The sequence below is a fragment of the Eschrichtius robustus genome, chromosome 5 (genome assembly GCF_028021215.1).
Source record: "Eschrichtius robustus isolate mEscRob2 chromosome 5, mEscRob2.pri, whole genome shotgun sequence".
Taxonomy (NCBI): domain Eukaryota; kingdom Metazoa; phylum Chordata; class Mammalia; order Artiodactyla; family Eschrichtiidae; genus Eschrichtius; species Eschrichtius robustus.
In genome coordinates, this window is record NC_090828.1 from 27,805,879 (window position 1) to 27,828,477 (window position 22,599).

The window sequence follows — 22,599 nt, forward strand, 5'->3', positions numbered from 1 at the left end:
ATGCAAGGCCTCATGCTAATACTTTAGGAAGCCTCAGAATTAAGCTAATCGATATACTTAAAATTTTATTTTTGGCAACTGTGAAAGTTGAAGAAGTCTAGTAGTTCTATGTCAGACTTTTGTTAAGGAAAACTAATATTTGTGAACTTACTCATAAGAAAGAACTGTCCATTCTGTTACAAGTCAGTAAGCTGCTAACAGATTCTTATAAGGGATTGATGTGCTGCTGATGGTGAGAGCGAGTGTTTCTGGAGGTTCTGTTTACCGTTATGGCTGCAACTCAGTATGTATTTATATGGCATCATGGTCCTTTACAAAGAGAACTGTGGGTTTGGGTGATATTAGGAGACAGATGGTTAATACAACACATAACGGAAAGAAACTTCACTGAAGAAATATATTTCCATATTTTTAGACATTGATATATGTTCCAGTGACCTGTGAATAAATCACTGGGACAAGTATGGAACAAATGGCACTGACATTCCAGTGCTCATGAGGTGCTATGTCTGGACATGTTTGCTGTAACTCCACGAGTCATCACACACTTCTGAACCACTTCATGTCACAAGCAGAGTATGCTACTTTCTCTCTCTAATCACACTGAAATTTGCCCTTTTAAATCTTTTAATGCATTAGTGATTTGGGACTACATGATAAAATCCAGGTGATTTAGTCTTTTCAGAGAAAAAGAAGAATTTGATAGTTCTTCTCTTAAGAAACGTATTCAAGTGAAAAGAGTCTCATTTAAAGGAAAGGATTTAACTGACTTTTAAAAAATATAATTGCTTGTTTCTTTTGTTTTGTGTTCAGGTAATGATGGGAATCATTTAACAGCCAAAACTGCAAAGAAAAGAAAGGTGCTGATTTTAGAATTTTGAGGTGTATTCTTTTGTTCAATCAAGTAATTTTACCATATGAGAAGAAATGAGCTATAGATTCTGAAGACACAAACTGAGGATTTAACATCAGAGGACAATGCAAAGTTAATTTACCTGACTGCCCTTCAAAAGAAAATTTTAAACTAGTCTTAGCAGATTAAGTAGCATTATATCACAACAATTTATCTTACTGTAAGTAAGTATTAAATTTACTGGGAACTTTAAAAAAGGCTCCATCTTTAGATAACCATTTAATTATTTTCATCATTATTTAACTACAATTTTTGAGAAAACATAAGATGTTATTTTGGGTATTCAGTTCACTGAAAGGATGTATGAAATATGTGAGCTTATTTTTTCAATGTTATATTGAACTGATATATGCTAAGGCTTACAAAATGCTAACCTATTAGATATAACTTCTTAAAACAAATCATTTTTTTACTTATTCTTGTTTAAAACTTGGTGACATCATGAACTCATTGGGGGAGCTGACCATCTGTCATTATCACTCTTATGAAACTGACTTGAGACACTTAGCAACAATGAGACATTTCTCTACGAGAATTCTAGATCCTGTAACCAGTTACAATTACTCTTTCCTTTTTCATATTTGCCTTAAAAATTTGCAGATAGAAGTTGGAAATTTACAGGGAATTTGTACTCCTGTTTATGATCCTTCTAAATTCTTCTGTCATTCTCCTGCATTTATGAAGCTCATGGGAGCTGGCTTCTAGAGGAAGGTAATTTTGGACACAGACATAATTCTTTTTTTAAAAAATTTTATATTGGAGTACAGCTGATGAACAATGTTGTGTTAGTTTCAGGTGTACAGCAAAGTGAATCAGTTATACATATACATGTATCTGTTCTTTTTCAAATTCTTTTCCCATCTAGGTTATTACAGAATATTGAGCAGAGTTCCCTGGGCTATACAGAGTTCCCTGTGCTATATCTATTTTGGTTATCTATTTTAAATATAGCAGTATGTACATGTCAATCCCAAACTCCCAATCTATCCCTCCCCCAATCCTTCACCCCTGGTAACCATAAGTTTGTTCTCTAAGTCTGTGAGTCTGTTTCTGTTTTGAAAATGAGTTCATTTGTATCATTTTTTTTTTAGATTCTGCATATAAGTGATATCATATGACATTTGCCTTTCTCTGTCTGATTTACTTCACTTAGTATGATCATCTCCAGGTCCATCCATGTCGCTGCAAATGGCATTATTTCATTCTTTTTAATGGCTCATATTCCACTGTATATATGTACCACATCTTCTTTATCCATTCATCTGTCAATGGACATTTAGGTTGTTTTCATGTCTTGGCTATTTTAAACAGCACTGCAATGAACACTGGGGTGCATGTATCCTTTCAAACCATGTTTTTCTCCAGTTATATGCCCAGGAGTGGGGTTGCTGGATCATATGGTAGCTCTATTCTTAGTTTTTAAATGAACCTCCATACTCTTCTTCATAGTGGCTGTACCAATTTACATTCCCACCAACAGTGTAGCAGGGTTCCCTTTTCTCCACACCCTCTCCAGCATTTATCGTTTGTAGACTTTTTGATGATGGCCATTATGACTGGTGTGAGGTGATATCTCATTGTAGTTTTGATTTGCGTTTCTCTAATAATTAGCAATGTTGAGCATCTTTTCATGTGCCTCTTGGCCATCTGTATGTCTTCTTTGGAGAAATGCCTATTTAGGTCTTCTGCCCATTTTTTGACTGGGTTAGTTGTTTTTATGATATTCAGTTGCATGAGCAGTTTGTAAATTTTGGAGACTAATCCCTTGTCTGTTACATTGTTTGCAATTTTTTTCCCCCATTCTATGGGTTGTCTTTTCATTTTGTTTATGGTTTCCTTTGCTGTGCAAAAGCTTTTGAGTTTAATGAGGTCCCATTTGTTTATTTTTGTTTTTATTTTCATTACTCTAGGAGATGGCTCGAAAAAGATATTGCTGCAATTTATGTCAGAGTGTTCTGCATAGGTTTCCCCTAAGAGTTTTATAGTATCTGGTCTTACATTTAGGTCTTTAATCCATTTGAGTTTATTTTTGTGTATGGTGTTAAAGAATGTTACAATTTCATTTTTTTACATGTAGCTGTCCAGTTTTCCCAGCACCATTTATTGAAGAGACTTTTTCTCCATTGTAGAGTCTTGCCTCCTTTGTTACAGATTAATTGACCATAGGTGCATGGGTTTATTTCTGGGCTTCCTATCGTTCCATTGACCTATATTTCTGCTTTTGTGCCAGTACCATACAGTTTTGATGACTGTAGCTTTGTAGCAGAGTCTGAAGTCAGGGAGTCTGATTCCTCCAGCTCTGTTTTTTTTCCTCAAGATTGCTTTGGCTATTTGGAGATTGATCACTTGCTAGGCTACAAAGTGAGCTTCCATAAATTTAAGAAAATTGAAATCATATCAAGCATTTTTTCTGACCACAACACTAGGAGAATAGAAATAAACTACAAGAAAAAAAACTGTAAAAAACACAAACACGTGGAGGCTAAACAATATGCTACTAAACAACCAATGGATCACTGAAGAAATCAAAAAAATACCTAGAGACAATGAAAATGAAAGCATGACAATTCAAAACCTATGGGACATGGCAAAAGCAGTTCTAAGACGGAAGTTTATAGTAATACAATCTTACCTCAGGAAACAATAAAAATCAAATATAAACAACCTAACCTTACACCTAAAGTAACTAGAGAAAGAAGAACAAACAAAACCCAAAGTTAGGGGAAGGAAAGAAAGCATAAAGATCAGAGCAGAAATAAATGATATAGAAACCAAAAAAAATAGACAAGATCAATGAAACTAATAGCTGATTCTTTGAAAAGATAAACAAAATTGATAAACCTTTAACCAGACTCATCAAGAAAAAAAAGGGAGAGGGTTCAAATCAATAAAATTATAAATGAAAAAGTTGAAGTTACAACGGACACCACAGAAATACAAAGGATCATAAGAGACTACTACAAGCAACTATATGCCAATTAAATGGACAACCCAGAAGAAATGGACAAATTCTTAGAAAGGTACAATCTCCCAAGACTGAACCAGGCAGAAATAGAAAATATGAACAGACCAATCACAATACTGAAATTGAAACTGTGATTTAAAAACTCCCAACAAACAAAAGTCCAGGACCTGATGACTTCAAAGGCAAATTCTATCAAACATTTAGAGAAGAGCTAACACCTATCCTTCTGAAACTATTCCAAAAAATTGCAGGGGAAGGAATACTCCCACACTCATTCATGAGGCCACCATCACCCTGATACCCAAACCAGACAAAAATACCACAAAAAAAAAGAAAATTAAAGGCCAATATCACCGATGAACATACATGCAAAAATCCTCAACAAAATACTAGCAATCTGAATCCAACAGTACATTAAAAGGATCATACACCATGATCAAATGGGATTTATCCTAGGGATGCAAGGATTTTTCAATATCCACAAATCAATCAATGTGATACACCACATCAACAAACTGAAGAATAAAAACCAAATGATCATCTCAGTAGATGCAGAAAAAGCTTTTGACAAAATTCAACACCGATTTATGATAAAAAAAACTCTCCAGAAAGTGGGCATAGAGGGAACATACATCCACAGACATTACTCTTTGCTCACCTAACTAGTTAATCCCAGCTTCTCAGCCCTCTCTTGCCTTTAGAAGGCTGTTGTAGTCTTGGAGGCATCACCATCAGCCAGCTGCCATTTACCCTCCCAGGAAAATAGCTAAAGCACATTTAGCTGTCTTCTTCCCTGAAATTGAAACTCATGGGCCAGTTGCACATATACTGAATCTTGAGATGCATGTCCCAAGTATTAAAGGATGAGGCCAGAGTGTGGTTCAAACTACATTCATATTTTTTACACATATCATTAGCTTAAACCATATACTTAGACCTTAGCTTCCTTGGACCCCTCCTGATTGGCCCAGGAAATTGAATGCATAAGGCTATTATGCATGCCCTTTCTTTTGCTTCCCTGGTGTAGTCTGAACTTGCCTATGTCTTTACATTTGTCTGACATCTGGATCTTAACTTTGACTTTGTGTAATGGTGACATATTCTATTTCTAAAGAATTATCCCTTTTATCATAATCAGTAGCTTTCACATTGGCCTGGATGTTTTACTTTCCTCTTGCCCTCACCTATTTGTAATCTTCATGACCCTGTCTAAACCGTGACTGAAATAACCACATGGCACAGACTTTCCAGAATCATTTGATTTACACTATATGTCCTATTATCAGTCCAGGTGGCAGAAAATGTTTGCCCACTTTTGATTTAGAAAACAGTATCTAAGTTTGGTCATATCCTACTGCTAGATACCTCATAGGAAGTGAAAGGAATGTCATATTAGCCTCAGTCTGAATGATCATGTATTCCAAATTAGAGTGTCTTACGGAAACGTTAAATATTTGTGTACTAAAGACTCTTCGTATTTGAATATCTGTAGATATAAAACAGCTTTCAAAGACAAGATTAAGTAGTTTTTATCTTCTGTAGCATTTTGTAGGCGATAATACATTTAATATTCCATTTTAAAATAGGGTTCTTAGATGTGTAAGAGATGATTCAAGAAATATACTGCTCTTTTTAGGTTCTTCGTATGATAAATATGACTTGAAAGATCTAGGTACTTGTTTTTCTTATTTTCTCACTTCCTCTTAGTTTTTCCTCTCAGTCAAATTTGTTTTCTGCTTCCATCACTTTACCAAAGCTACTTTTGTTAAAATTACCAATGTATTAACTTGCTAAGACTGCCATAACAATAAGTACCACAGACCAACTGGCTTAAACAGTAGAAGCTTATTTTCTCACAGTCCTGGAGGCTAAATGTCTGAGTTCAAGGTGTCGGCAGGGTTGGTTCCTTCTGAAGCCTCTCTCTTTGGTTTGAAGATGGTCATCTTCTCCCTGTGTCTCCACATTTTCTCTCCTTAATGTATGTTTGTGTCCAAATTTCCTCTTTTTATAAGGACAGCAGTCATATGGAATTAGATTAAGGCTCACCTAATGATCTCATTTTAACTAAATTACCTGTTTAAAAATTCTATCTCCAGATATAGTCCGTGGCTAAACATATGGCCATCTACAAACCAAGGAGATTATGGTGTGTATTAGCTATTCACCATTTTATGAAATAGTTTAATTAAAAAAAAATCTTACAAGATTGACCCTCTCTTCCTTCCCACAAAAAGAAAATGGCAGGAATTTTCAGATAACATTTTGCAGAATGTAGGAAATCTAGTTAATCCTGAGTGCAGTATGTTTCCAAATTCATAAGTTCTGAAGATGTATTTCACAGAACATCTCTTAAAGTTCTACCTGTGATCATCTCCACCAGCAAAAAGATGACAACTCGCTGAAGGCTCAGATGATGGTGAGCCTTTTTAAGCAATGAAGTATTTTTAAATTAAGGTGTGTATTTTCTTAGACATGATGCTATTGCACATTTAATAGACTAATGTATAGTGTAATGTATAATGTATAGTGTAAACATAGTTTTTATGTGCACTGGGAAACTAAAATATTTGTGTGACTCGCTTTATTGTTATATATGCTTTATTGTGATATATGCTTTATTGTGGTGGTCCAGAACCGAACCTGCAATACCTGTGGGGCATCCTTTTACCAAATATGTTCAGAGTTAGGTGTTGAGTGTGTTTTGTTGTAAATAAGAAGGCCAGGCTAAGGAATATGATTTCCCATGTTAGGTAAGTGATTGGGTCATTAGTCCTTTTCTGACTGGATATTAAGAGAAAAGGAGGTTTAAAAGGCAAGCTCCCACTTTCGCTGTAACAGTGGGAGTAGGAGCATTCAGAGGCATGTTTCTGACAGACAGGACTGTGGTGGGAAGGGCAAGAGAGCAGAGTGAAGACCCAACCCTGACCTGGGAATGGAGGCTGCTGTGGTGCAAATCCTGCTTATGCAAATTATAATTTGAGACTAAACAAGACCCCTATGTGATTCTCTAAAACAACTATTCCATAATTCAGAAAGAGTCAGAAATATCACAAATGTCAGCAGCCATATTCATCTTGAGTGAGATCGCTGAGCCAGGCAAGTGCCTTCAGCTGGGGGTGAAAAAAGGGGAAAGCGCACCTGGTACCACTCGTATGATTTCCTTGTCCACAAAATCTCACCCAGTTCCTCACTGTTTTCTTTTTTCTCTTTTTAAAATGCTGGATGGTACGATTTAAGCCAAGCTGAGGGTAAGAATGATTTGAATGAGGTACTCCAGAGACTGTCCAGTGTGACTCTGATTGGTTCATCCAAGTCCATGAATCTGAACCAGGAATTTTGAGTCCTGTGGTCAAAGCTGGGAGATGAGTAAATAAACTCTTGTCCTTCGTTAGGAATAAAAGATGTTTTATTCAACAAAGCAGCATTCATATTCTCTCAACTTTCTGAGCTTTCAATGAGACAATAGCTCCAAAGGGCATAAGAAAACTTGAAACATAAAATACAAAGCAAACACCCTTGCCCACATTTATTGAGTAAAAACCTTACTCTTTCAAGGTTGTCATTCCGTTACCTTTTATAAACTTCTCCTTATTATAATAATTTGACAAGGATGAAGTATTTTGACTGAGATCAATTTATTATCCTCCATTCCTGTTGAGAAGAAAAAAAAAAACCTAAAACTGAAATACAACTTCAAAGTCACTGAAGTCTCTCTTAATCACAGTAGAAAGATTACATTAAAGCCAGAAGCATTTTTTCATCTGTGTCAAAGATGTGATTATTGGATTGTTTGAGCAAGATATTAAACCAAATGAAATTCTGCTTAAGTGTCAACGCACAAGCTCTACAGGTTTTTTTTTGTTTTTTTGTTTTTTGACAATGGAGACACATTGCAGGTTGACAGCAAATAGAAAAGATAGCTTTTGAAATCGTGTTAGTTTGGTGGGGTCTCCCCTACCATTCCTCCATCAAAATGTGCTATCCCATTATTAAGAACTTCCACTCTGCTTTTATGGACTTCATATTCATTGTATTCCTGTCCTAGATGATATGACTTCTGTTCAAATAAGAACTCTTATCTTTACTCCATTATCTAGACTCTCAAAAGAATCAAGGTATTTTTGCAGCCTAATTTTATGAGACCATTGAAGCCAATTCTTCAACCTGCCTCTCCATACAATTCCTCTAGCAATTTAACATTTTCAAAACAATTATGAACGATTATTTTCAAATGTTACATATTTTATTGGGTTAACTTTATTCATTTTCTAATTAGTAGAAAATCTTTAGTATTGGCATGTAAATTTATAAGGCTCCATTAGGTCATTCATATTTAATGGACTTTTTCCAATAATCACATCTACTTTCTTTCCACTTAATATTCTGTTAATCAATCTGTTCTCTCACCTACTTACCCCCTAAAAAGCCACAAAAATCTTTTGATATGTTCAACTACAAGGAGCTATTTTGAAAAAGCTCTATGTATGTTGATAGTTTTAACTTATGTTTTTGCCCGAAGTGAATAAAAATAAATACAGATAAACTAAAATATTCATATAAAATAGTTTATCTTATAGTCATAAAAATTCTTGAGAAGTTCACTTGGTCTTTTTCTTCTGTCTTCACTGTAGCCATTTATTAAGCCATTTTAACATATTTATTAGATTCATCCATGTAGTCCATGTGATTTATACCTTAAAAGAAGTATTTTTCCCCAAAACTTAGCAAGCTAGAAATGGAAGAAAAACTTCCTTAAATTAATAAAGGGTATCTGTTCCTATAATCAACTTTTGTGTAAACATACCACCACAAAACTAGTGGCTTAAAAAACAATTTATTATTATCTCTCATGTTACTTTGGGTTGACTGGGACCAATTAGAAAGTTATCACTTGGAGTTTTGTGGCTGAAGAACTGAACTTCATAGTCATGCAAGATGGCTCACTCACAGGCTGGCAGTTGATGCTGATGTTGGCTGAGAGGTACCCGGGCCTTTTACCCAGAGAGCCTACACATGGCCTCTTCATCTTACTTGAGTTTCTCACAGTATGGCCATCCCTGGATAGTTGCAATTCTTACATGGCTGCTCAGTGGTCTAAGAGTGAAAGTTCTGAGAGACAAGAGGTAGAAGCTGCTAATCTATAAGGGCCCAGGCCAAGGAACCTGATGTTTTCTACCATTCAAAGTTTCACAAAGCCCATCCAAATTAAACAGGAGGGGATTTAGAACCCATCTCTTAATGGGAAGAGAATGTAGGAAGGTGAGGCAGTCTTTAATCCACCATAGCATTTAAGAGAAATCTATGACAAAAAAAAAAAAAAGAACATTTAAAAGTAGTTTAGTTAAATTCAAAAATAAGTCAAAAATTCTATCAACAATATTATTGCTAATAATTAGGAGGTCCTAACTAATGCAATAAGCAAAGGGAATTAAATATGAGACATAAATATTGAAAAGAAAAATACCGTCATATTTTACAGGCCAAAAAATCACTTCCCTAGAAAATAAAAAACTTAAAAATTCAAACCAATGTTAAAATTCATCAAGATGATAAAATAGAATATTGACATATAAAATAGTCTGCTTTTATAACATTTGCAAAATCCAGTTTAGAAATTTAAGGGGAAGAGACACACGATAACAAAATAAAAGAAAAACCAAAAAAATCCCAAGGCTACAAAAAACTTAGTAAAATGCATAACAAGAAATTTCTAAGAACTTTATTCAAAGGCATGAAAGAAAATGAATGAATGGAGATTTACAATATTACTGTAGTACAGTACTGGAGTACTGTTTTTCCTCAAACTAGTCTATAATATAATGCAATCCTAATGAGTAACTTAACAGCATTTTTATTAAATTTATGATGTTTAGATAATTTTTGTAAAATTTGATGTTTATTTTAAAATGCATCAAATGAAAAAGGCAATAATAGCCATAAAAGTTTTTTTTAAGTTTACGGATGCTTACTTATATCTAAATATTCCATAGGTCTACATAAGTACGACATTGTTTTGTGAATGCAGAAAAATGGGAAAACAGGGCTTCCCTGGTGGCACAGTGGTTAAGAATCTGCCTGCCAATGCAGGGGACATGGGTTCGAGCCCTGGTCTGGGAAGATCCCACATGCCACGGAGCAACTAAGCCCGTGAGCCACAACTACTGAGCCTGTGCGTCTGGAGCCTGTGCTCTGCAATGGGAGAGGCCGTGACAGTGAGAGGCCCGCGAACCGTGATGAAGAGTGGTCCCCGCTCGCCACAACTGGAGAAAGCCCTCTCACAGAAACGAAGACCCAACACAGCCAAAAATAAATAAATAAATTTATTAAAAAAAGGGAAAACAATGAAGAATTAAAAAATAAAAGAACAAAAAAGCTGACTTACGCACATATGGAAATGTAATACATAACAATCAGTGGTAATAGGTTACACTATTCAATAAACAAATCTCAGACAGATTTAAGCATTAAATGTGAAAAAGCTGATTAGAAATGAGTGTGGGAAAATATATTTGTTAAACGAACAAAAAAAGTAGGAACTCATATGGACATAGATGACAAATAATTAAAATCTTGGTTCACATAGAATCCAAGGTCAAAGTTAAAAGACAATTATTAGAGTAAATGAAATTAGTTACATAGTATGTAATAGACAAATGATTAATATTCTGAATACATAGTAATTTTAATATAAACACAAAATCTCAAACTCTTAATTTATCCCTCCCCACCCTTCCCCCTTTGGTAATGGTGTTTGTTTTCTGTCTGTGAGTCTACTTCTGTTTTGTAAATAAACAGAAATTGTATCATTTTTTAAGATTCCACATATAAGTGATATCATATGATATTTGTCTTTTTCTGTCTGATTTAACAGACAGAGAAATTAGGAGTTTGGGATTAACATGTATACACTACTATATATAAAATAAATAAACATCAAGGACCAACTGTAAAGCACAGGGAACTACATTCAATATCTTTTAATGACCTATAATGGAAAAGAATCTGAAAAAGAATATATATGTATGTGTGTATATGTATAACTGAATCACTTTGCTGTATACCTGAAGCTAATGCAACATTGTAAATCAACTATACTATAAAAAATATCAACACAAAATCACATTTGAATGTAGGGTATTCTAAATAGAAGAAGCATAAATAGCCAATAAGCTTATAAAGATTTTCTCTGCCATTTAGACATATATATTAAATCAATAATACAAATAAATACAAAACATTCTATTTTCCTTAGAGACTAAATATTTTCAAATGCTGATAAATATCTTATTATGACATCATGAGGAAAGTTACTCTCATACACTGTCAGTGGGATTATAAATCAACCCAAGTCTTTTTTTGATAATGACTATTACTTATCTTTGGCCATGCCAAGCAGCATGTGGGATCTTAGTTCCCCTACCAAGGATTGAACCCGTGCCCCCTGCAGTGGAAGTGCAGAGTGTTAACCACTGGACCACCAGGGAAGGCCAGATAATGACTACTGAAATTAAAAATCTACATTGTTTGAGTCAGCAAGTGGATTTTTTGTGTCTTTCCTAGAAAAATAAGTTGGAGAGTCAATATTCTTAGAAGTATAGAAAATTTCAGAAAAAAATGCTACTGGTAGGGAAATTGGTGAATAAATTATAGTCCACTCACACTATGAAATACTATGAAGCAGTTAAAAATGCTTAGCTAAATTCTTATAATATGATGTGAAACATGAAAGATGTAGACTGATACATAAAATTGGTCTCTTTTGGTTTTAAAGGTAACACTTTCAATTTAATAAAAAGAAAAGAAAGAAAGGGAGGAAGGAGGAGAGGAAGGGAGGGAAGGAAGTAGGGAGGGAGATGTGGAAGAAGGAAGAGGTGAAGGAGAGAGAAAGAGAGAGATTAGGTGAGAGAAGTGGAAATTCAAAAAGCATAATTGAATTTCCCAAAATTACAGTGAAATGAAAGAACTAAACCTTCAAGCACAACTTCCTTCATATGCAGTATCTTTCCACCATATACCAATTATTCAATTGAAAGGAAATAAGAGCGGACATAGCCTACATCAGTAGCATCTGGGAAAGGGCATGATACATCCAGTTGAACTACAGGGTTAGTCCTGGCTTTGGATCCCAACTCTGCCTCTCACTGTGTGTTCTCATAAATATCACTTGCAATTCTCTGCATTGTGCCTTAACCTACCCCAATTTGGTCATGCTCAGTATTTAGTTTGTTTGTCTGTTGTTTGTTTGTATTTAATCATTTTCCCCTATTGTATTAGAAAAAACACCTGCCAAAAAGTTTAAACTGAGTGGTACTTAGTTAACCTCCCTCCCCAACACTGCCAACTCTCTAAGAAGTAATAATGAAAGTTCAGTCTAAATTTTGCTATACTTACAAGGATTAATTCAGTAAATATTTATTAGCAATCAGGTATACCATGTGTATGATTTATTCTGCAAGCCAATGAAACACATATCATACTATCTATCCTGAAATATATAAATTATGAACACTTTTGCACTGTGTTTCCTGTTTAAAAGAGTAATATTAATATGCGCCTCAGAATATTAAAATGAATTAGCACTAAATAAGATGCACTTTGTGAATTGGAAAGCACCATTCAAATATTATTGGTATTATACAACATGAACTTTACCTCATGTCATGCTATTCTTTTTTTTTTTTTTTTAATATTTATTTATTTATTTATGGCTGTGTTGGGTCTTCGTTTCTGTGCGAGGGCTTTCTCTAATTGTGGCAAGCGGGGACCACTCTTCATCGCAGTGCGCGGGCCTCTCACTTTCGCGGCCTCTCTTGTTGCGGAGCACAGGCTCCAGACGCGCAGGCTCAGTAATTGTGGCTCATGGGCCCAGCTGCTCCGCGGCATGTGGGATCTTCTCAGACCAGGGCTCGAACCCGTGTCCCCTGCATTGGCAGGCAGATTCTCAACCACTGCGCCACCAGGGAAGCCCCATGTCATGCTATTCTTAAATCCAAATCAGAAAATATTTCTCATTTTTATTACTTCACAGTCATATTTTTGTCTTCCCAAACCTTCTAAGGCTACCCTACACCTTTTATTTTATTTTTTCCATTTAAAATACTGCAACAATCCCTTCAACAAATGTGTGGGAACAAAATCAATCTCACCTTCGTTCAAATGTTAATTCAACCCTAAGACCTTATTTGATACCATCCAACATGATGTTTTCTTATATTTAATGAAACTACAGCCTTTGCCAAAGAGATTATTTGGACTTTGCTCGAAGGGCAAGTTTTCTTTGCTTTTAGTGATTTCTGCCTTTCTCAAGACTGCAAGGCAAACAAAACATAAAATAACTCATCTAAAGTCCTTCCTTCTTTAATCTTCTCATTTTATTTTTATTTAAAACAAAAAGTTGGATATGCTGAATTTTATAGATGTAACCTTTAGGTTATCCTACACAATTCTTTTTGAATTTTATAATTCCCTACTGATACTGCTTAAACACAATCCTTTTGCTATTCCTTCATATCCAGTTATCTATTATTAAAGAAATAACTCCCTTATTCTTCCATCTACTAAAAATATTGTCATTTTGTAAAGACCTTACAAAAAAAATCCAACCAATAAGATTAAACCCAGCCTCATCACGGTAAATAGACAAGCATCATAGGGACTAAAATTGTTAAATTTGTCTTATTTCTCATCCCCTTGTCATGGAATTGCTTGTATTTGTTTTCTCTTATATATCAACTGATAGCTGAAGTATTTCCTATTTTTCTTCACTACCTTTTCCCCCATTCTTCAGCATAAATGCTTAAAATAAACACCTTCTTCCTACATTATACTTGTTGTATGAAGGAAGTCAACCTGAAATGGGATTTTTATTTTTATTTGAAGTAAGTTTGATCACAGTTCATATTCTCTGGGGGAAAAATGTCTCATAAAGGACTAGCTTCTTTTAAAACAATCTCACTCAGTTGTATGGCAGTAAATCTAATAACTGTCAAACTGTCAGGATAAAATGTCTCACTGCATAAACTTCAACATTTCAGATTAAGCACTTTTCCTTATGAAATATTTTGCTCATAATTTTTCTATAACATTGGTTTATTAAGGTTTAAAAAGTTATTATCTAAAATTTCTATTATATTTAAAAATCTAAGAAAAAATTATTTCAGCTGGATTTTATAACAGTCCTATAAGATATATTGTTATATAATTTTTATTTTTTCTATCACTTTAGGGATCTCAAGCCTAGCAAGAATTAATAAGTTGTTCAGCATTTTGATCAAGTTAGCAACATGGCAGGATTTAAGGTAAAATTAAACCTTAAACTATGGTATTTGTCTTTCACAACTACAGCAAGCACTATAGCAATTTAGAAGTGTGTGTGTGTGTGTGTATATATATATATATATATATATATATACACACACACACACAGTTATACATGTACAAAGTTATAAACTGATATATATATGTATGCATATGTTTATAATTAACAAAAAAAATAGAGTTAGAGCTCCTAAATGCCAAAGTTAGAAAAACTAGGGTAACAAAGTAGACTCTTTCAGATTTTTAAAAACACACACACTATTTTTTTTATCTAATTGTTCTATATATTCTTATGAACATAGAATTCTACTTTCTCAAGATATGGGTATATCTAACCTCATGATCAGAAGTCACTCTGTGTTATTATGAACACGCATGAGAAAGTCCTGATTATTTTATGGAGAAAAAAATTCCTTTTTTCCTCACAGCTGTATCAATTGGAAGATTATCTTCTGCATATGAAATAAATTTCATTCATTTATTTGATTCTCATATATACTCAAAATGTGTTTTTTACTTCTAAGTTTGGCATAGTATTCATGATCTTGATGTTCATGAAATATGTCTAAATTTGAATTAAATGTTTCCTCACATACTACCTTATTTATCTAGACATTAAATAAGATCTTAATTAGAATATGATTGTTATAGAGTAAAAGCACTATAGTTATACTCAAAGATTTAAAATACAAAAAATAGTGAAAAATGTCATCAACTGCAAATAAATCAAGATCTTCAACTTCATCACATCAGCCTAAGTCCTCTTTGCCACATGAGATGACATATTCACAGGTCTGGGGAATTAGGACATGGTGAGGGAGTCATTATTCTACTTACCACACTCCTATAAAAAGGTGGGATTTCTCTGAGCCCTTTGATGGTTAAGGTTAAGCTTTTTCTTTCAGTTTTGAGGGATTGGGAAAAATATTCATTAAGATACAAATGCATTACCTAAAAATAACAGTTTTAAAGTCATATGTAAAGGAGTTAGATGAAAGATAACTCAAGAAAATAAATAAATAAAATGCCATATTTAAAATCCACATTAAAAGTAGAATTGATTTGACACAACCAAATCATTTATGTAGAGGAGAAATTCTAGGCACTCACCCTGAAATCAGAGTTTTTACTCTGATTTCAAAAAGGAAAAGAAATGAAAAATTTGATGCAGAAAATGTACAGATTTCAAGATCAAATAAAGGGGTTTAAATACCATTGTCATCAATATTAATGTAGTGAGATTAAAAAATCTGCAATTACTGTTAAGTCTCTGATTTTACATTCCAAAGTCATGCTCACTAAACATAATAATCTTGTGTAGAGTTTGTGATTTTCAATATCCACATTTAGACTTTTTTCCTAAAAATATATATCAGTATTTCAGTTACATGCACACATATATCATGTCTTGACATATGCTGTTCTTACTGTTTCTAATTTCCATTTTCTGTATTCAGCAGTGTGCTATACATTTTTTCACATGATTTACAAATATGTGTTCCTTACCTTATCATGCTATTCATACTTTATATCTAGTATAAAGAATAAATGACCACATAATTCATATAAAATTAAAAATTACTCTTAATAGGTATATTACTTCTTGGACACAACTATGAAGTCTGAAACTTGAAGCAGTCTGAAAGATATATACAGTTTCATCATATGTAAGAGTTTTGTATTTATGTGTTATTTTAGACTCATGGTAAAATAATATTACTATAGCATGAATGTTTTAAATTTTGTTTTACTTTAAATAAAATATTCCCCCCTATTATGTCATCTTTGTAATGGACATTGCTTAATCATTAGGAGTTTTTTAACAATCCATTGTGGATCAAAGATCAAAGCTATGATAGAAAGTTGAACATAATTTCTATTTGTAGTTGCAAAAGTGCTCACCAAAAGTCATTCAAAAATAATTTGCAATTGCTTCTTCAGCCAACAGTCTTTAAAAGCAAGTTGATTTCACAAAAGGTGAACATTTTTCATGGTTTTTAGTACTGTGCTTTTCCCTGTCCTTCAATCATATGCAACATCTTGTTCAGAAAGAATGACTTGTGATTTGAATAAAATACCATGTTTTATAATGATAAGGTTCTGGTGAGAAAAGAAGAAAAAATGTTAACAGGTAATAACTCCCCCCAAAATCCATTTAACCAAGACATGACTCAGCCCAGTGTGGAGTGGCGTGCTATGTTGCTTCTTGCTAGCTTGCTTCACCACCTCCCCAGGAAGGTGAACAATTACTGTTAGAAAAAGTGAACATAAAATTATTATGGGGAAAAGTTAGATTCATAGTTGTGTAAAAGTTCTTTAAGCCTCTGGCAAAGTGGTATGTTTCCTTAAAGTGAACAAAGGAAACCATAGGGCTTATAGCTTTAAATAATTCTCTTACTTCTACAAAGCTACTTCAGATGTTTCAATCTATACAGAAATTCTGTAAACAAGTAGACTATTCTTATACAGGCTCAATTCAGCAAATATTTTCCAGAGATAGTTACTGAAATAAAAGTTCAAAGGGCTGTTAATTTTTTGTTTATAAACATTGAGAGCTGGTATGTTTAATGGTCAAATAAGTTTAAGAAACAGTGAATTAAATGAAGTCAATTAGCTGTATTGTGACTCCCAGGAGTGGGAAAACTATATCTGTATCTATTTCTGTACCTTTCATCACAAATGCCTTAGAATATGCTCCTCTCTCAAATTCTTAAGATGTTTCATATTGCTAATGTGAACCTTTTATTTTTGTGCATTTTAAATCTACACAATTTTCACCAGGACAGAAAATTCTAAGAAACACATTTCCTTAGAAATGTTAGTTAACATTAAATGACATGAAAGTTGTCAGTGAACTATGTCTTGACAGTCTGTCCTGCTCTAAAGTGTAATGGCATCACACAAGAGATACTGAAGTTTTTAAAGTAAATATTTTGAGCAGAACAGTGCATTCTTTTAAAAAGTAGTTATATGAGACAAGACTGCTTAGCTACAAATATTTATGTTGGAGTTAGTAGATGTGATAGTGGTATTATTTCTTCTTTGTGTTTGAGATCAACCAAGAGCTATTTAGACAAATACATTTGGCTTGGGTCTGGGGCCACCCTCCGGCCCCTGATGCTTACTTCACAGTTGTCCTTTGAGAAATCCCATCCAAAACTCAATTGCAGAACAGATTTACCGGAAAATCATGACGGGAATAACTGCATTACCTCATACCTACTAGTTCTATTAGCCTATACAGAGAACGACAGGACTTCAGATGCTGATGAAGAAACACTTGGGTCTTCTCCAGCTCAAACTGCTGGATAGAAGGTGGAGCAGGGCAGAGCCCACATGCTCTTGGAGCAGATAACTCCCAAGGGATCTGAGCCAGGCAAAACTCACTTTCTTTTCCCGGCTTCACTAAATCAGTCAAGGAAAATTTTAATCCTCTAAAGAGAAATAGGTTGGGTAATGGGAGAAGAAAGACAGAGATCCCTTTGTATAACAGTTTGAAATTTTGTGCATTCTTTCAAATATGTGTAAATATCTAGATTTTTAATTTTAGCCAAAGTGTTTAGATACTCATCTATAATTTTGGATATTAATGAACATCATATCATCTTTTTTATGGAAAAATTGAATGGCTAGCTAGGTATTTTGGTGGAGATCACTTAACAAATGGGGTGGGGGATTCTTGGATACTTGGACTCTATGGCATATGACGCTGAAGCTATGTTTCACACTGGTTTGAGAAAAATGTTCTACTACAATTAAACTAATGCATAACACATGAAAAATTTATCTAGAAAGTTGTTTATTAATCATGAGCTCAAATTAGGAGATGTGGCAAAACCAACAACTACAGAAATGTGACTATTCTTATGGAGAACACGATTGTCTATGAATAATAAATGTATATGACTCAATACATAAGAAATAAGAATTTTCAGTAAAAGATGGAAACATTTCAAACATTTAAAATTATTTTATTAAAGTCTTTATGAAAAAAATAAGATGGATATAACACATGCTCTGAAATTTCTTATCTTCACATACAAATTCCTGCTGAAGGGACTGTGATTAACCAAGATCAGGTTAATTGACTCCTGGTTTAATTACTGGTAACCAGGGAGTGGGTTCGTATTGTGTGAACATATGCCTGGGCTTGGGGAGGCGGGGGAGTGTGTGTCGGCTGAGCAGACAATTTTATCTCTGGGTTGTGAGAGTGCAGATGATTTTTGCTCTTCTTCCATTTGTATATGCATTTTTAAATGTTCTTAATAATTAAATGAATAACTACATTGCAAAAAGATTTTAAAATTTAAAATATGATTATTTAAATATCCTCTTTAAATTCAATTAATTTTCTGTACTTTGGTTAAGAAGTATGTTTAGTTCCATGGACTCATGGAACATGCATTTGTATAGTTTCTTTAGTGGGATGATAGCTAAACTGAAATATCTGGCCCTTGCTTACATTTTATGATAATCCATATCCTGGTGAAATTTCTGGTTGAAGGCAGAAGTCTTGCTTTCACTGTGACAGGAGCGCTAATGTGAGACGTGGCAAGTATACTCACAGTGTGGACTTGGTATGCCTTAAACTTCAAACCATGGATACACTTGTACAGTGACATTTTTGAAATGTTTGGGTTTAGTCTACTCTTGGTTTGTTTTTTTCTGGACAATTTTTAGGAACTTTAAGAGAGTTAGTTCCAAAGTACTTTGAGAAATTAAGTCACTTTGAGAAATGAATTTCTGCAGTTACTTTAAAATGGAAGTTAGGTAATGAACATATATGATTATGTTCATAAAATACCACAGGATAACAAAGAAAAGTTACGTAAGCAGTATATAATATCTAAATTTTAAAAAATGCCCTCAGCCCATTAAATGACAGCTAAAACATTTGTTTTTACAAACAAGCAAAATCTTCCCAACCATTTTTTGAACTAGAGAAAATAATACTAGGGACAACAATAATTATAGGTAACATTTATTGGATGCTGACTATGTACAGACTGGATGCTAATTAACCCTATTATATGTATGCACTCAGTTAATTCTCCCAACAAACATATGGGGGTAGGTACTGTCGAGTTCCCATTGTACAGATGAGGAAACTGAGGCACAGAGGTGAAGTAACGTGCCCAAAGTCACACAGCTAGAATAGATGGAGCCAGAATTTAAACCCAGACATTTAGGATTCAGTTTCTATATTATTACTTTTTATGCTACAGTAAATGTAATGAGAAATAAATATCAACATTTTAAGCCTTGATTTCCCTTTTCAAGTTATTCTAAGCAACTAAATAGCGTGGGTTTGAATGTGGGATATTCTAAGATATCTAATTAAACTGTCACTCTTTTTCCCAAATTCACTCAAAATTTATTCTTTGCCTTTGCATTATTGCCCTTTCTTTGGTGGCATTTGATTAAGTAAGAGTATGGCATGTTAAGTGGTATTTTCTTCCAGGTTAAGATTTTTGGGAAAACAATTCTCCTTAACATTTGTTTGAGAGATTAGATCTGTTGTCAGTAGTTTAAATTATAAATGTTACATGAAAACACATATTTGTACTTCTAATATCTTTTAAATTAACCATTAAGGCAATCTTTATATTCTAGCAAGATTTTGTACCTATAGGTGAAGCAAGAAGTTTACAGAATTGTTTAAGAAAAACTAGGAAAGCCCTGGTCTCCAAATTTGACACTCAATACTATAAATCCTAAAACTAATTAATTGCAGATTCATTCCTGCAGATTTATATTCATGCTTTGCTATCGTATTTTAACCACTAACATCATAAAATTTAATAACAAATTCCAAACGACTAATAAGACCAAAGCTACCTTTTATAATACAGGCTAAAATAATGAAACCATATACCATAAGTCTTAAAATCATTAGTGTTTAGTTTAACTGCAGATTAATTTAACAAGTAAAACTTGCCATTTTCAGGAAGTCTAATCTTAGAATAAACCTAGCCTAATTGGAATTGTTTAGTTCAAATAAAAATCAACAAGTATGACATGTATCTATCTCATGCCTTTATGGAGAGGGTTTGCTGTGAATGGTAGAGGAAACATTCTCTGACCGTTTTAACTAGGATAGTGCTTGCTGCATTTTCCCATATAGCATGTAACACAGTTGTGGTTTGTGGATTTGAGAATGTACTTGTTTAACATTCGGCCTGTGCCCATTTACCCCAGGACATGAGTGCCTGGAACACAGGAGCTGCTCAATAGGCACTTTTGAACAGACAAAAGAAGAATAAATGAATTGATCAATCTTTCCATCTTTTCTATTAAGAAGAATTTTCAGGTTGGAAATGGCCACACAGAAACAAAGAAAAAGCTCAGAAGAGAAGAGAAATGAGCGAGATAACACATAGCTACTTCAAATGAATGTGAGAGGTAGATTTAATTTCTAGGTGCTAAAATAAATTTGTCTCTAAAGTCCATTCATTCTTCTTACTAATGTGCCAACTTCATGAAAGTATGACACAGAAATTTAAAATATATATATAGATATTTCTGTACCTCACATCCCAAAATTTGAATTTCGTTTGGGATAGAGGTCCAGGAATCTTTATTTTGTAAAAACTTCCCAGTCAGATCTGAGAATCATTGCATAGAGAATGAAGTAGAGGGATCAAGATTCATTTTGTACATATGGAGATCACATTAACTCCACATGATTTAAAGAAGTGTTGAAGTATTCTCACTGCTTCACATTTGTCACTAAGTGGCTGACTGTATATATCATTCTGCTTCAATTACTCCAGTGTTTGAAAGAAAAAGTCCAAGAATCCCACATCACGACAGCAATTTCTATTGTTAGTAAAAATTAAACATTCTTAAGTTAAGCCTACTTTTCAGCATCAGATTCCCAGATCCGCAATAGAGGATGTCTGTAATACATTGTTTCCTTTTGTCTTAAGTCCTTGTCATCATCAGGATGTCTCTGCATGAAGCTGCTTGATGAATGGCATGGTGAGGAACTTTATATGGTATTATTGCCTTGGCATACAAGTAGAAAGGAATGTGAGATTTTAGAGTTTTATCTTGTCAAATCTTTTTATAGCAGCTGAAGGATAGACATTTAGACATTGTTCTTATGACTTTTGGTAATAAAAATTGGGAGAGTTCAAGCTTCACAGAACTAACTTGTCACAGATAATAGCACTTACCATCCATTCATCTCATACCCAATGTTCTATTTTATTCTAAGTTCTAAGACACTTCATATATATCACTTAATTTTTTCACGTAGGATTTCTATAAGCGGCATGTCTTATTCCTCTATAAACATAAATCATTATTATGGGAAAGAAGGAAATGTAAGTAGATTGAAGCATAAACCTAAAGCAATCTACATTAGTAGGAAAATGTTCTGGTGACTGTCGTTATAGCATGAGGGTATTAATTTTTCCTTTTGTAGTTACAAAACAATGATGTAAAGAAAGTAAATGTATTTTGGTTTTTCATCACATGGATATCATACATTTTTGGTTGGTCAGGTTGCATAAATATCATTAAACTATTATATTTCTAGCAATTAGATATCAAAGCCACTATGTGACATAATGTTAGGTTGCATGATAGTCTTTCCATATTTTTGAAAGCGTTGAACAAGTAAGTTTTTCTGTGTCTGTAGAAGACAGTGAGATTTCCCTTGGGTCCACATTGTGTCCTGCTTGGATATCATTTATGACATTATTTAGGACTTGTGTGAAAATTTTTATATTAACAACACAAAAATTTCTGTTTCTCAGTATTCCTTATATAACATTGCGCAGCATCCTGCTGTTGAATTGCCATTATCATCGTCTTCATCAATATCATCAAATAAAAATGATTGAAATAAATTTAAATGTATAACAATACTAAGTGAAAGAAGTCAATCTGAAAAGACTATATACTGTATGATTCCAACTATGTGACATTCTGGAAAAAGCAAAAGTATGGAGACAGTAAAAAAAAAATTAGGGGAGGGTAGAAAGGAGGGATAAATAGAGCACAGAGGATCTTTAGGGCAGTGAAAATACTCTGTGTGAGGCTATAATGGTGGATATATGTCATTATACATTTGTTCAAACCCATAGACTGTACAACACCAGTAGTGAGCCCTAATGTAAATTATGGATTGTGGATGATACTGATGTTTCAATGTAGGTTCATCAGTTATAAAAAAATTTACCTCTCCATTGGGCGATACGGATAATGGAGGAGACTATGATGTGAGGCAGCAGGTATATATGGGAAATTTCTCTACTTTCTGCTCAATTTTGCTGTGAACCGAAAACCACTCTAAAAAATAAATTCTATTAAAAAATGAATGGAATACTAGTAAATAAGACTTTGAAATTTAGTTGTAATTTCACTGTTTTCCACTGTGGTAACAAATGATATCTAT